We start from the raw sequence: 11,163 nt of genomic DNA, 5'->3' as shown, positions 1-11,163 counted from the left end.
AAATGAAAGTTATGTGACTTACTACCAACTGTAGTTTTATTCCATATCCTTTTACCAAGTTGGGGCTGAACACCTACCTAGTGCTTAAGCGAACTGTGTGGTGTCTTCATCCTCTATATGAAGCCCTGCAATAGTTGAGGAGGTGACTCTGTGTTTAGAAATAATGAGAAATCTCTTTCAGTGACTAATCACTCACAGAGCTTTGTATCCTCAGCAGGAGTGGCCCTGAAGGGCTAGAGTTAGGAATTTCAGGGCTTACACCAAAAGTTAAGCTTTTTGAGGGGAGGTGAGACGGGGTTGTAGGAGCTGACAAGAACCTCAAGTCCATCTTCATTACTTTTGACCAGTTATATTCTTCACTTCCACAAGAGGGCAACAGCTCTTCAACAGCCATGCTCTGGCTAAACACTGAGCCCCAGAAATGGGGACACTTTTCACCTGCAGCAGCAGGACAATCAATGACTCATTGAATCAAATAGTGTTTTAGGGGCTACACCTTAGCCTGGGGGCTACAAGGAAACATGCTGTAATAAAAATAAACCAAAACCAAAATTGGTTGCCAAGAGCAACTTCTGACTGGACTCAGAAGTTCTAGATTAGAAAGATTGCAGAGCCTATATGGTCCAACTCTCTCCTGATAATTGAAGGCCCTTTTAAGCATCGGAAACATGGAAACCCCGGTTCTGGTGAACATGGAACTGTCTCAGGAGGCAGTCTACTTCAAGGATTAGCCTCTCTGATGGTTGGGATGCACCCAAGTCAAGGTAAACTGCCTCTGGATAACTTTACCTTTTCTTTTTTTAAATCTTGGCCTGTCCACCAGGGCTCTTCATGTGATAACCCTACACTGCTCTGAAGATAGTTGCCAATTTTAAGTCTTCTTCAGTCAAATTTTTCTAGTTGACCCCTCACTTTATGGGTGATGGAATTTTTCAGTAACTTAATAGGTTCTGCATCTGATCTAGAACGGGAATCTTTGTACTTCTGTTCTAAGCTTTATGTTGTTCCCAGAATAAGAAGTTTCTCCAAGAGGCTCAGCCCATGAGAATCAAGTAGTCTCTGGAACTGAAATCATGAAAACACTAAACATGATTTTTTGGACTAACTCCCATTGAGGCTAGGATGCTGATTCAAGCTTAGGCTACTGGAAATCTCAATATGCTCTGAACTAAGACATTCTGTTCTCTGGTTCTATTGTACTTTCCCCCAGGATCTGCTTATTCAGTAGCACTCAGGTGGAACCCAAGCACTAGGGAATTTCATTAATGGTTTACCTAATAGATACTCATTGTACAGATAAGACTCAAAAAGTACAGGTAAGTAAAAAGAAATAAGAATCCTATAATCCTACCACTCAGAAGAAACTATTTACAGTTTGTCATATAGAATCCCTTAACAATTATGGCTTCTTTCCCTAGATACTATGTATACCAGATTATGGGAGTTTAAACTACAAACTCTTAATACATACACTTACAAAACAGCTATGTATTTTAATTGAGTGGTTAAAATAACACGGCACGTAAAACAAAAATAATTTCAAAATAAAGTTCTTTTGTTTAGATTTCTTCAACTACCATGAACACAGTACTTCTTAAAAGCCCCTTCTCATTGGTCCACTACTTCTGTCTCCTTCAGTGCCTTTGATCAAGGCCACAGTCAGGTCTGAGGAAACTTTTCCATTATGCTGCTTTCTAAATTTTTTTTTTTAATGTTTATTTTTGAGAGACGGAGCATGAGCAGGAGAGGAGCAGAGAGAGAGGGAGACGCCGAATCTGAAGCAGGTTCCAGGCTCTGAGCTCTCAGCACAGAGCCCAACACGGGGCTTGAACCCACAAACCGTGAGATCATGACTTGAGTCAAAGTCAGACACTTAACTGACTGAGCCACCCAGACAGCCCCTCATTATGCTGCTTTCTATGCTCTCTTCCCCTTTTCTATCATGAGACCTCAGGAACCAGGGTGGTCAGGCTGAACCCTGTGGGAGGGTGGAGAAGGAAAGCAGGCTGAGGTTCCAGTAAAGCTAGAAGCCCCCACTCTACTTGAAGTCAGGGGTAGGGGCAGGGTAAAACCTGAAAGGTTGTATGCTCGTTTCTGGGCCACCCAGAGAGGGACTTGGCCCATGAAATGTACCCCTGAGTACTTCAACAATGCCAGGCAGTTACTTGTATGTTTTGCCAAGGATTCTGAAAGATAAAAAACACAAGTATGAAAGATGTTTTAAGCCAATAAGGGCTGGTGTGGAGAAATTTAATCACAGGTTCAGGCTGCATGCCATGGTTTATAGGAGAATCTGCTTTGACAGATCATTACCTGAAGCACTCAATGTGCCCTGGACTGTTGCAGGTCATACGGTTGTAGGTCACGCAGGAGAATGGTTACTCGTGTGTGTGTGTGTGTGTGTGTGTGTGTGTGTGTTTTAATAGCAGCTGTACTGAGATAGAGTTTACATACCATACAATTCACCTACTTAGAATACTTGCCATTCAGTGTTCTTAAGTATAGTCACAGAGTTGTGCGACCATCACAATTTTATAACATTCTGATATCCCCCCCCCCCCCAAATCCTGTACCAATGAGAAGGCACTCCCTATTTTCCCCAGACCCTATCAGTCTGTATGGATTTGCCTATTCTGGACATTTTGCATAAATGGAATTATGTAATATGTAATCTTTTATAACTGCTTCTTTCACTTAACCTAATGTTTTTAAGGTTATCCATGTCTAAGCATGTATCGTGCTTCTTTTTATTACTGAATAATACTCCATTGTATGGATATACTAATTTTGATTTATCCATTCATCAGTTGATAAACATCTGGGTTGTTTCCACTTTGTGACTCTTCTAAATAATACTGCTATGAACATTCATGTACAAGCCTTTATGTAGACATATATGTCATTTCTCTTGAGTATAAACCTAGAAGTAGCATTACTGGGTCACATGGTAATTCTGTTTAATCTTTTGAGGAACTACACAACTGTTTCCGAAGCAACTGCATCAGTTTACATTTCCACCAGCAGTGTGTGAGGGTGGGATTTTTAATACCAAAGAACGTTTTGCTTGAGAAGCGAGTAACTTCTAGAAATCTTACTTACTGTGCTTTTAAAGATGTATTTAATGCCATTTTTAAAATTAGGCCTTTATTTACTATGAGACCAACTGCTTAAATACAGTTGAAATTGAAGATATATGAATGTTGCAGCCTGCCTTTTTACTTAATTGCCTGTGAAGCTGCACTTATCAAGCATTCAGACAGTTTAATGACTGTTTAATACTTTATCATAAATAGACCATATTTCCTCTATTGTTTAACACTTGAGATAGTTTTAACTCTCACTTATGCTGTGATGCATTTGTTGGTATATAAATAATTGTATTGTGAGCTATTTACTTAAGAGATTTCCAAAAGTATAGTAAAAAGAGTACAAACACTACTAAAGCTCTTGACTTATACTGGCAAACTGCTTTTAAAACATATTTATGACAACTTATGGTCCCACCATCAGTGTATGAGTGTTCATTTCATCTTGCCCACACTCACCTGAGTGTTTTTCTTTGTTAAATATAATCAAAAACAGCATCTTGATTTTAAGAAAAAAATTCTAGGGGCGCCTGGGTGGCTCAGTCGGCTAAGCGTCTGACTTTGGCTCAGGTCGCGATCTCGCGGTCCGTGAGTTCGAGCCCCGCGTCGGGCTCTGTGCTGACGGCTCGGAGCCTGGAGCCTGTTTCGGATTCTGTGTCTCTCTCTCTCTGACCCTTCCCTGTTCATGCTCTGTCTCTCCCAGTCTCAAAAATAAATAAAACGTTAAAAAAAAAAAAAAAAAAAAAAAAAAAAAAAAAAGAAAAAAATTCTATTAAGGTAACATATAGACAATTACATAAATCATTAATGTATAGCTTGATGAATTTTCACAAAGTGAACACACCTATATAACCAGATGCAACTCCATGGACTGGACATTTCTAGCACCTGAGAAATTACCATCATGCTCCTTTCCAGTGACCCAACCATTCCCCACTCACTCCCCAGGAAAACCACTATCCTAACTTCTAATACCATGGAGAGGGTGTGGGGGAAGCTTTGCTAATTTAATTCATATAAAATGTATATTATAATAAATCAAGTTACCACAAATCCCTAACCTTTTTAGCCATTTGTGTTTCTTTCAGAAATCTAGGTCCTATACTTTGCAAAGAGAGATTTCTTTATTTTCAGTTCAAAACTTGGGTGGGAAACAACACAGCCACATTTCTCAATCCCAGGATCTCAGATTTGACCTGGGCCAGTGTGCCATGCTTCTTAATGTCCGATCCCTCCTGGGAATCCACTGGGACTTTCTTATCATCTTGCTTAGGTAATGATGGGTTTTTTCCTGCCCCTCATACATCATCAAGCCAATCTCCAGAGGATACCACTCCAGGATTCTAAGCCAGTAATAGAATTTTCACATGAATGAAACATTTTACCCAAGATAAGACCACCGCTAAACTCATGGATCTACCCCTGATCAACTTTTCTGTAAGTGGTGACTCCTTTCTAAAACAGGATGGAGTAAGTATCTTAGGAAGCCATTGCTCTTTCCCCACAGACCTGGGCACAAGCCTGGAATGGGAGAACTATTTTCCCATGTCTGAGAACATAGGATACTTTTCTCAGAAGATCAGGCATTTTTCTCCAGCCCTGCCTTATCTGTTCTGTTTCCTGGTCTTCCTCTTACACTGACACCCAAGAATTAACATACCACAAATGATGTCACCAAAAATTCAGGAGACTGGAGCATTTCTCTGCTGCTGCCATGTAAAGAGAAGGAATAAGAAATAGGGATTTCCTCAGAAATTCTTGGAAGATCTAAGTATATTGCTGTTTTTAGCACTATCCTTCAAGCCCACTTAAACCCACCATATCATATTGGTCTTTACAACCATCCCAAGATAGGGCAGGATAACATTATTCCCTTTTATCCAGGAAGCAAGCAAGTTAAACAATTACTTGGATTTGCTGGTAGAACAGGAACTCATGGATCCTGAAATCTAGTTGAGTGACTTTCTGTCATTCTGTACCTCTGCTATGGTTAGGAGTCCTCAGACTCTGGCAGCCTAGTGTGGATAATCATGGACTTTGGAGAACAACAGGCCTAAGAGGAAATCTATGTTCTACCACAAAATTACAAGAATTTAGGCAAGTCATTTACCATCTTTGACCCTGTTTATCATATAAATGGGGATGATACCTACTCTAAATTATTGGATTAAGTGAAAACACCCCCAAATACCTAGCAGAATATCTAGGTTTGAATCCTGACTGTGCGCCTTTCTTACTGATTGAAATACTGTTTTATCTCTGTCCCTTCATTTCTATGTCTATAATAATACACCTTTTATTTAAAAAAGAAAAGAAAAGGGGCACCTGGGTGGCTCTGATGGTTGAGTGTCTGACTCTTGGTTTCAGCTCAGGCCATGATCTCATGGTTCATGGGATTGAGCCCCAAGTCAGATGACAGCCCAGAGCTTGTTTGAGATCCTCTCTCTCCCTCTCTCTCTCTGTCCCCTCCCTACTTACTCGTGTGTGCATGTGCTCTCTCTCTCTCTGTCAAAATAAATAAATAAACTTGAAAAGGAAAGGAAAGGAAAGGAAAGGAAAGGAAAGGAAAGGAAAGGAAAGGATAGGAAGACTTATTTTATTCATGATCAAATGATTCGCAGCTATGGAGAAATTGAATGCCCACACCTCAATGACTAAATCAATTACTTTTAGCTTCCTCAACTGTACATCAATCTGAGCAGGGCCATCCCTATAACCATCATGTGGTAATAGAAATCAAAAGTAGGGGCGCCTGGGTGGCGTAGTCGGTTAAGCGTCCGACTTCAGCCAGGTCACGATCTTGCGGTCCGTGAGTTCGAGCCCCGCGTCGGGCTCTGGGCTGATGGCTCAGAGCCTGGAGCTTGTTTCCGACTCTGTGTCTCCCTCTCTCTCTGCCCCTCGCCCGTTCATGCTCTGTCTCTCTCTGTCCCAAAAATAAATAAACGTTGAAAAAAAAAAAATTTAAAAAAAAAAAAAAAAAAAAAAAAAAAAAAAAAAAGAAATCAAAAGTAAATGAAAACTACTTTCTAGTGCATGATCTCAAAACAATGTAGAAATATTAAGACTCCATGTTTCTTAAAAGAATTTGTGATCTTAAGCCTTAAGTGTTCAGGGGAAGCTAATACATCTCTTGTATGGCTGGTGAGATACTTTCCATTTTTATTAATGTCAGCACTGAAGCTATATATTAAGTAACTTGCCCAAGGTCACATAGATAGTACACAATTGACCTGGGTTTAATTCACAGTTTGTTCTCCAAAGACAATGGTTTTTTTGGTAAGAAGGTCATGAATAAGACCTTAAGTCTTATTAGAAAAATGAGACCTATAGCCATAAAGGTGAGTCATGCAAGTTTCTAAGTGGGCTTGTTTAGGATTGCATTCCTAAATAAAACTGTTTAAGGGAAGAAGGGTCAGGACTGGCAACTTTTTGCAAAAGAGGAAAACAAAATAGCAAAGCATAGTGACTCAGTACTGCCTTCTCTCCCCACCCACCACCACAGCAGAGAAACCTCAAGAGAGCTGCCATGGGGGGTGGCTGTGTGGGACCAGGGAGGTCCAACTATCCCACTGACCAAGAAAACCTCTCATTTCTGCTAGTGATACCCACTGAGGACCAGGGCTCAGCAGGCAGAGGTGGCAGTGACTAGGGAATCCTCATAACCTCAAGGCAAGACAGGATCCTGTGGCTCCTGAAGGGCCCAGGAAGGCACAGAAGCATGTATCATCAGCTCCAAGAAGGCTTTACACTATAGGCTCCAGAGAGTTTCAGTGACACAGCACTGTCCCTTCCAAGAGAAGGTGCCCTTCCCCAAGAAGAAGTTCTCAGAAGACAGCCTTGGCCCAGCCCCAGGCAGCAGTTGGACAGCCTAAGAGAGGGAGCCCTCTTCCGAGCTCTGGCTGGGTCCTTAGACCACAAGCCCAGCCACTACTGCTCATGGTTTGATCATCAAATATGTAAAATATTGGGTGGGCCCTGCATTTCAGGTAATGCCTGGTTCACCCTCAGGTTGGGAGCTGTTAGGGGACCATGCCCTGTTAACCTCAGCCAAGACAGATGACCCTGAAAGAGGCAAGTGACCCTGCCATCTGTAGTGGCAGTAGTAAAGTGACCAGGGTAGAGAAAGAACAGATGAAGGGGATGGAAGGAGAAAGAAGGAAGGGAACAATCATGTCTCCTGCATGTCTCAGCACCAAGCCTGAGCCTTATACTGCCTCATGTTTTCCTCACACTTTATTTAGCCCACCTTCCAGGGGTGGTATAATAGGGAAAGATAGGATAAAACAGACAGAGAGGGAAAGGTTAGGACCTGAGGTCCCTGGGTGGGGAAAAACACATATTTTTGGACAATGCTGGGAGTGTTTAACTACAGCCAAACCTTCAGACATAAGGTCCCTCTTCAGAATGTAACAGACACTACCTACTCCCACTCAGGATCCCCTCAGGAATTCAACAATCAAAATACCTAGCTAAAAAAGGTAAACCATAAAACTTATGTTATAAGAAGGACAGTATGACTAGTCTGACTCCTCACACAATGGAATAGAGCCAATCAGGAATGGACAATCCAGCACCTGGAGTTATCCTGCCAGTAAGGCTAGAACCTGAGAAGGAATGAGGGAGAAGGGAAGGGGTGCTGATAGGAACCTTATAAAACAAAGACCTTTACCTACAGTCATGGGCCTTCACTTTCGAACGCCCCCTCTCTGTAAGGAGAGCTTTCCTATTATTCTTACTTTCTGAGTTTATACTCTAATAAACTTCTCCCTACTGCTCATTGTGTCCACCTCCTCATTCTTCAAAGTGGCAAGACAAGGAATCCCAGGTTTTGAGGTAAAGAATCCTGCAACAGTGGTTCTGGGGCTTAAACCTTTGTCCTAGGGGGAGAGTCTGTTAAATGTTATTATTGATGGGCACTGTGTTATATATGCTTTCTCATGATGGATCAGTAGGCATTGATTCCTATTTTACAGATGAGAAAACTGAGGCTCAAATTAATTAACCATGACCAAAGCTCCACAGAAGCTGAGTACCAACAACGGTCACCATATTTGTGCGGATTCCTAGTCCCAGGCTTTTGGAGCAGAACCCTGACTTATCTTGGGTGCTAACTTTGAGCCTGGGGTTTGAGGTGGAGCCAAATGGTATCCCTAGAGCGCCCCTTCTGCCAACGGGCCCCCTGTGCCTTCTTATCCCCAAGTTCACGCATTGATTCTTATCAAAACCATCAAATATCCTGTCCCCATCTTATAAATTAGCTCAGATGCCACCAAGTCTGCCTGGAAGTAAACTGCCCGTTAAACAAAGAGTCGCTTGAGCCCTTCCTCCCCTCCCCCGTCACCACAGTCCTGCGGGGGCAGCAGGTATCTAAGCAAATGGTGAAACAGGACCGCAGCTGCTGCCCAGCACATTAAATGCTGTTTTTTTTAATTCCCTCTCCCACTAAGTGGTGATTACCCGGACTGCCTGGGGGCTGATCCTTCCAGCCACCTGACTTCGGTCAGTGGGGCACCCGGGAGTGCAGGAGCAGCTGGCGGGGCGCACTTCCGGCAGGGGCAGAACCGGCTATGGCAGATGCTAGGCACTGATTATTCAGGGCAGGGGTTGCACAGTGGGGCCTGCATTTGCACTTCAAAGGGGGACAGGCCCCAGTTCCCCACTCTTGGGACTTGTGTCTGTTCTGGGGAAAATCAAGTTGCTTAGAGTGAGTTAGCCATTGGGGCCCACCCCCTTCCTAATGGGAGGGCGGTTTTAAACAACACCCGGAGTTAAAGCGCTCTCCCTAAACACTCCCCAGAACCCTCCTCCTCTGTCTTGCAGCTCTTCTTGGTTGGGGTCTGTTTCGGTCTTCGCTGGGCATGAAGGGCTGTGGTGATTAGCTACCCCCCCCCCCAACATGTTAATGCCCTTGATCTCAGTCCTCCCAACACCTCTTGTTATGCGTTGGATTGTGTCTCCCAAAGAGAGATATTGACGTCCTAATGTCCTAACCCCCAGTACCTTAGAATGTGACTTATTTGGAAATAGGATCATTGCAGATGTAATTGGTTAAGGTGAGGTAACCCCTAATCCAATACGACTTGTGTCCTCAAGAGGAGAGCGACACTGAGAGTGACATGTACAGACAGGAAGGCACAGGGGAGGAGGCCAGGGGAAAATGCCAGCAGAGATTGGTGTGATGCTGCCTCAAGCTAAGGAACACCTGGGGCCAGCAGAAGCTGGAAGAAAAAAGGAAGGATCCTCCCCTGGAGGCTTCACAGGGAGTGAAGCCTTGCTAACCTAACACCTTGATTTCGGGCTTCTGGCCTCCAGAACTGTGAGAAAATAAATTTCCTTTCCTTTAGGACACCCAGTTTGGGGTGCTTGTTAGGCAGCCCTAGTACAGTAATAGACCCCTAAAAGGTGGGTGGCATTGTCCCTATTTAACTAAGCAGGAAACAAGCTGGAGAGTTTCCGGACTTCCCTGGGGGACCAAAGCTGAAGTTGTGGGGCCTCTGTTGTTCACATACCACTCTTCTCGGCATAGTTTCGCAAGGACCTCCCTATAAGCCCAGAGCAGTCTATTGTGACTAGAGGAGACCAGCCCTGGTGCCACCTCCACAACCCCCATCACCATGACTAACCCCATGGGAATTAAGGTGTGACCAGGGCACTGAAACCACATGATGAAATGGAAAGACTAGACAGATCAATCTCCTTTTTCCCAGGATCCCCCCTACCCCAGCTGTTTGTGAAGTCGGCCTCATGATTACTCCTGTGTCAGTCTCCTCAGCCTAACATTGGCCCTGAGTGCAGAAGCTGCCTCCCTCTCTTCCCCAGCTCTTTCTCCACTCAGTAAATGCTAACAGACTTCATCTCTTATGCAGGGTGTGGTTGGGATTTGAAAGCTATTAGCACCCTCAAGGAGCTTACAGTCTGAAGGAAACCAGGAAGGAAGATGTATTTCGACTCCTTCCAGGCTCGTGAGCAGCAGGAAGGCAGCAGTACCAAGACATGTCCTGGCCCAGAGCACAGACCCTGAGGTCATTTCTGTCCCTGCTTCTGAAATGTGGTTGTCTTCTTATGGCCTCTAGGAAATGGGGCAGTAAGAGCACTGCCGACCTGAGGCATGAGGGTCTTTGCAGGCTGTAAATGGCTACTGTAAGACCCCTCAACCCCACTGCTATGGGTGTCCTAATAGGTCAGAGTGAGGGTGCTGGGATCCAAGGGGTAGGGGGGTGACATCCCCACCCACAACCCAGGCCCTCTTAGTTACCGTGGAACAGCCCTCATCGAAGTTTCCTTTCATAAATTTTGGCCACTAGCATTCCAGGGAAAGAAGCCAGTTTGGGTAAGCTCAGGAGATACAGATTAGAGCACAAGAGGAAGAGAGACAACCAAGGGGGAACCAGGAGAAAGTGTTCCAAAGGTCGTTAGCCATGCGGGGGACCTCTGCGGTGTCCCCGTCATTCAGTATGCCTGTGAAATGGGGATACCATATATCACAGTTGCCATGGCTCCTGTGGGACATGGACCTGAAGCCACGTAAGCTAATGTGCTTTTCCTCACAGGCTTCAGAGCTGCTGGGCTCCCTCATCTCTGTGACTCTGAGAGAAAGGAGGGACAGTTACTATGCCTGCCCTTTTTGGAACACAAAGCAGGAGATCCTTCCCCAGCCCAGTCCTGCTCCAGCCTTCTTTCTAGGATGCTGAAGCAGCCTTAATGATTTCTGCTTGCCTAATTAGGCTGTTGTGTGGAGAGCCCTTAGCTCTCCCCAGACCAGCCTCCCCACTGTCACAGTCATTTGTCTCTACACCTTTTTCCTTTCCTCTGTGTAGAGCACAATAGTCTGGAAATGTCTACTTCCTCTGTCATTTACTACCTGGGATGGCTTTACCAGGTAGCCATAGGGTAAGAGACTTGCCATGTACCCTCCAGATCTCCAGGACCATGTGGGTACAGAAAGCCAGGGTCCTTGGAGTTAAGACATTTGCTCAAGGTCATTTGGGGGAACTGGCAATGGAGACCCATGGGAAATCTGACTCCCCATCCAGGCCACATCCACTGTGGCCATGTTGCTGCTGGGCCAGCTTGTGAG

This window comes from Puma concolor, chromosome B1 (genome assembly GCF_028749965.1).
Source record: "Puma concolor isolate L17-30 chromosome B1, mPumCon1.1.hap2, whole genome shotgun sequence".
NCBI lineage: Eukaryota > Metazoa > Chordata > Mammalia > Carnivora > Felidae > Puma > Puma concolor.
This window is presented reverse-complemented; position numbering follows the sequence as displayed.